At 40.0% G+C, this 6,178-nt stretch overlaps 1 pseudogene; it reads left to right on the plus strand.

The window, feature by feature from the left end:
• The first annotated feature begins 641 nt into the window (after positions 1–641).
• Positions 642–1,723, plus strand: LOC146854018 (proto-oncogene Mas-like; annotated as a pseudogene).
• The last annotated feature ends 4,455 nt before the right edge of the window (positions 1,724–6,178 follow it).

Consider the following 6,178-nt stretch of genomic DNA (forward strand, 5'->3'; position numbering starts at 1 on the left):
CTCCTAATGGTCAGAACTGGCAATATTGGAACTTGGGAAGCTGGTTCGAGTCCCGGCATTGGTTAAACCTCTTGTGATCCTGGAAAAATTCATCTCCTGGTGTCTAAAAAAACTTAATCAGATGTTGTGCAATGTAAATGGTGCTAATGTAAATTACTCTAATGCCCTGTGGGCCAAGTCTTCTTTAGATAAAAATAAATTACCTCCTAATGCTATCGGTTTTGCCAATCGTATCGCCACTCTTCTACAAGCATTAGAAAATACAACTGTGGCATCAACCATTTTATAAAACAAGCCCCACTGGCTTTGCCCATGCTTGCTTGAAGTGTCTGTCAAGAAGTTCTTACTTGACAGTTCCCAGGTATTACATTGCCGATGGAAAAAATGCCCACTAAAAATGTCAATAGCAATCTGCTGTTGACCTTTGTACCTGGGAAACCCTTGGCTACTATTTCACAACCCATTTTGTTAGACGCTGAACTATCAGAGGCTCAATTCTAGATCAGTCCACATGAATTCATATTCTTTGCATTCCACCATAATCCCAAAATTCATTCAGGACCTTTTCATTTGAGTTTGTTATTGAAATTAATATTCTTGCAACTAAAAAGAGTTTTATCTTCTTTCTAAATAGGGCACTTGAAGAATCCACCATGGTAGATACTGGAAGGATTCCCCGTAATATCACCAATACTCTAGATTTCCATGAGACAGAAGAAGACAATCCAGTGATGGAATCTGCCACCAGTTTCATCATTGCCGCTGGTTTCATTTTGTTTATCTGCTTCTTTGGAATTATTGGAAACAGTTTGGTCTTCTGGTATCTATGTTTTAAAATCAAAAGGACTAAGTACACCATATACATCATCAACCTTGCTGTCGCTGACTTAATCTATCTCCTCTTCATCTCTGTGGTGATGTCCATCACGATCGTTCTTTTTTTAAAACAAGAACTAGCAGCAGACCCAATAACAGTAATGTTTGCACTGGAGATCATACTTGGCCTTGGAAACTATGCTGGTATGTTTCTACTGACTGCCATTAGTGTGGAGAGATGTTTGGCCATCTATCACCCCATGTGGTATCGTTACAAACGGCCAAAATTCCAGTCCTTGCTTGTGTGCATCATAATTTGGGGTCTTTCAATTCTTGTGACTCTGGTGGACAACGTAGGTTGTCCCCCAGAGCTATTTGGTACAGTGACTGTGTGATGCACCGCAGTCCACACATTTTTATCAGTATTGGTTTTCTTGCTAATTATACCCACTATGGTTACATCCAGTCTGATTATGCTCATCATGGTCAAAAAATCCTCAAAGAAAAAACATCCACCAAAGCTTGTCATTGTCATTGTGGCAACAGTCATTGTCTTTCTTATTTCAGTAGCACCCGTCAGAGTACTGTGGTTGCTACTTTACCTGATGGTCCTTCCATCAGGCTTCTCTTCAGCTGCTTTCTTCTTTGCAGTTTACATGTGTATCTCAATCAATAGCAGTGTCAACCCCTACATCTACTTTTTGGTGGGAAGGCAGAAAATGCAAGGAGTCCAGAACTTCCTGGAGAAAGCTCTGAAGAAGGTCTTTGGAGAAGAGGAAGACAGAGAGGAAGCAGAACATGGAGTGACAAAACACCATGAAGAGGGAGACACCACAGAGCCCAACATCAGTTAGATCGACTTTTCAATTATTTCCCATAGAGTGATGAGTGGAATGCACACGTTAAGTACTAGACAAGACATTCTGTGGTCTCTCTCCTAAATGATACACCAATTATCTTCATGGGCTCATCATGAGGCCAATTCTCTCTGTCTGCAGTGGAGGCTGGAACTTTGCATTGGTTTTCAGGGAAAATACATCAGTGTATTATATGCCCTCAGGGACCTACAAGCATATATATGGTATGCATGTGAGGAGATGCAAAAGCATGATCAACACAATTCAAACCTTACAGTTGCTTGGTGGAACACCAACATTGTCGAATGAAAAGAAAATATGACTCCTTCCTATAGGGACCAAAACTAATAGTCTCTTTAATTGTCTGAAGGAACAGCAATGAGAAGGCAGCTGTAGTAAAAAATGGAGGGGCATATGTACAAGGAAATGCAGGGATGCGCCGTATTTACAAGAATACGGTGCACCCGTGTTTTCCCTAGCTCTGGTGCTATAAATAGCTGTCTAGCACCAACACAGACACCCATGCGCCATAGTGCAAGGGTGCCTGCATTGCAAGGTTGATTGTTTAGATGCAGAAAGGTGTCCCTTCCTGCACATAAACAATCAATAATGGTGATTTATTATTCCTATGTGTGCTGCATTCTGCAGTACACATAGAAGTAGGAAATCACCATTATCTAATGATAGTTTTTGTGCATGAAGGGACACTTTAATGCACAAAAACAATACATAATGGCATTTTTCTCTTTCTATGTGTGCTGCAGAAGCAAAAACAAGGACAAAATTAAAGTATTTCACCTCTTTGAGCCAATCTAACTCCTGCTTTTGCATGGTGTTCGTTTTTACCACTGTCTCAGATTTATAGATCGCTGTAAATCTAGGGCAGTGTAAAAAAGTAATGGGCATTGCTGTGGAACACCCACAGCAACACCCATTGCACGCCCCTTTCACACGGGTACCTCAGATAAAAGGGCACCATATTTACAAAGTGACGTTAAGTCACAAAAAGTGGCTTAACACCACTTTGTAAATATGGAACAGGGCATTGCGATAACCGGAATGTCAGTAAAAGTCTCCTTGTACATATACCCCCTAGAGACTCACCTTGGTGAGACAGATATCCAGGCCCAATAGTGATGCTATGCAAGGCCTGCAGTGAACTTAAAAACTCAGGTTTGCTGTTAGGGAAGATGAGAGAAAAATTGCAAAATTGATTTTCTAGTGCACAGTGCATTTAAGTAGGACATAATGTGTCCGGTTTTGTTCTGAGACGACAAAACCAGTCAGAGGCCACAGATCACTACAATATCCAGGTATAGATGTACATTTATTTGTCTAGCACATAAGTGTATTCAGAACAGAGCCCCTTCATTTTTTCTAAATAAAATCTCTAAAGCAGCGCTCCATGAACCCTTCAGCTTCCACCATGTTGGTCAGGCAAGTTCCCATGTATTTTGCATCTAGGAATCCCAAGTTGCGGATCACCATGACAGATAAAATTCAGCTAAATTGTCATGTAAAGATTTCTATGCCTTGCAAATCCCCACCACTTTCCTGTTGGCGGTAACAGAGGACATTCGGCGCAATTTAGATGTTGGGGATTCCGCAGCCTTGATTCTTTTAGATTTAAGCGCTGCGTTTGATACTGTCTCGCACGACATTCTTTTGGGTAGACTATATGGTCCGGGGGTTGGCCTTGGCTTGGTTTCAGTCGTTCTTGAAAGATAGAACCTTTCAAGTGGTAGTGCCCCCGTTTCATTCTCAGACCCACAGGATTAAACATGGGGTCCCGCAGGGCTCTATATTGAGCCCTGCGCTTTTTAACATCTATGTCCAACCCTTAGCTCTGCTAGCAAAAAGTAGAGGGTTGTCTTTGGTGTCTTATGCCGATGACACCCAGTTAATTATTGCCTTTTCAAAAAAATGTTGTGCTAATCTTTTGAAATTTAAAGAGGACCTGTTAGCTATTTCTGACTGGATGACAGCAAATTGTTTACAGCTAAATGCTGCGAAGTCAGAAATTCTCGTGTTGGGGAAAGATAGGGCCCTCTGGTCTGAACAGTGGTGGCCTGATAGATTAAAACCGGCACCACTGCCTAAAAAGGCAGTAAAGAATTTAGGGTTCTGGTTTGATAGTGAGTTGTCATTTGATGATCAATCCAAGGCCTTGGCAGGATCCTGTTTTGGCCTCCTTAGAGTGCTGAAACCTTTACTTGGCTATTTTGCACCTAAAATTCGCCAAACTATCCTCCAGGCCACAATCCTGTCAAGGCTGGATTACGGCAACCTGCTATATCTAGGCACCAATAAATCTTGTATTGTTCGCCTCCAAAGAATCCAGAATGCAGCAGCTCGTGCCTTGCTAGCACTTCCTAAATCATGCTCAGTTGCGAATCTCCTGCCCAAGCTCCATTGGCTGCCGATAGAGAAAAGAATCCATTTTAAGTCTCTTTGTGTGGCCCATAAAATCCTGTCACAAGAAGGACCTCCAATTCTAGCAGATCTGCTGGCTTACTATGTGCCAAATCGCCCCTTGTGTTCGGCCAGCTCTGGTCTGGTCTGTATTCCCCGTTTTCAGAGAACTAGAGCTGGTGGTCGCTCTTTCAGGGTTAAGGCAGCGCACCTTTGGAACTCCATTCCAACCTCAATTAGAGGACTTCAGAACCATTGGACGTTCCGAAAGGCATTAAAGACCTGGCTTTTCCTAGCGTAGGATACACTTTTCTTCTTTGTATGTCCTGAGTGGTTTTACTAGCTTGTGCTTAGGTAGCGCTGGGACGCCCCGTCACTGGGGCAGCTATGCGCTTTATAAATCCGAATAATAATAATAATAATAGTCATTAATGTATCTTCCAGAAACCTACAGCTGTTTGTATAGTACGCTAAAAAGTGTCTTGACTCACACATTACCTTAAAAATAATAGAGTTGACAACCTTTTGAAAAGTCTTGGAAAACTAAGCTGATGGTGGTAGGAGAGAGATACTAAAACACAGCCTTCTTCCAATGGTTTGGCCCTTTTCTGTTTGTAGGACCAACCTGGCTCTGCTGGACCAAAGATGGCTGTAGTGTCTCATTTGCATGATGGTAGATGATCTGCCCCATAGAAAGATCAATGAATCAAAGTGTATTTGAGTATCCCAGTGAATGATTGAGAATGATGAGTTAAGAAGTTAGATCCTTATTCATAGAGATAACTAGGAAAGAGGTTGATTTTGAACTTAGAAATGTGCCAGCGGCATTGCCTAGAACCATCTTGAAGTTTATCATAGAGCACTTGAAGATAGAGTCCACTGATAATTCTATACATCCCATTCCACTCACTTGCTTCAAGATGCCTAATCTTTCATTCCTTCCAGGTGATCACTGACAAGCAACTCTATGATCATCCTGATATCCTACACACTGTCATAACAATTCACCCTCCATTGACTCCTCCACTGGATAACTAAATACTTAAATGGAGCCATGAAATAATTATTTTATACACATCACTTCCATGAATACATTTTCCATAAAGTGCCACCTAATTAAGTAAATTATTACAACAGACAGTGGTCTCTGGGACAGTCAAGGATGCATATACAATGAATATAGCCTCAATCAGTACTATATTTATGCCAATATCCAGCCAGATAGAGGCACTTTTAATATGCAAAATAGTTGAAAATAGAACACAGAATGTGAGTCAAATAACAGTGGGATACAAGCCTGTATCCATAGACCTACACATCAGACAAACAAACAATTGTTTCAATAAGCTAATACACAAATGGCAAAACATAGTTGTCAACCTTATACACAGTAATTCTCGTATATAATTTTGTGTAAAGGTGACCCTTTCATATTAGTTGTTTCGTCATTTGTGTATTAGCTTATTGAAACAACCACAAACTGCCTGAGCCTTTTTACTTTGTTTGTTTGTCTGAGTTGTATGAACAAAGGGGCGGGGTACGTATACAACAGAAACACAGGAGTCCCTATATTTAAAATCAAAAAGAGGGTAAACCACTTACCCTGAACCAAGTGTCTATTTCAGTACATCAATACTCTGGCATAGGTGTCATGTATAAAACTAATATTTTACTCAAAAAACAATATATGAATTAAACATAAAAGAGGACAGATATGCGAAATGTACTACATGAAGATCTAAAAAAAAATTATTAAAATTAATTTATAAAATACACAATTTATCACATGTTCATTGGATGAATATATTGCCTTAGGGACATGAACATGTGATAAATTGTGTATTTTATAAATTAATTTTAATAAAAAAAATTAAAACATTCTACGAATAGAAGTGTAAGATCTTCATGTAGTACATTTCGCATATCTGTCCTCTTTTATGTTTAATTCATATATTGGTTTTTGAGTAAAATATTAGTTTTATCCATGACACCTATGCCAGAGTAGTGATATACTGAAATAGACACTTGGTTCAGCGTAAGTGGTTTACCCTATTTTTGATTTTATATATAGGGACTCCTGTGTTTCTGTTGAG

This window comes from Triturus cristatus, chromosome 4_1 (genome assembly GCF_964204655.1).
Source record: "Triturus cristatus chromosome 4_1, aTriCri1.1, whole genome shotgun sequence".
NCBI lineage: Eukaryota > Metazoa > Chordata > Amphibia > Caudata > Salamandridae > Triturus > Triturus cristatus.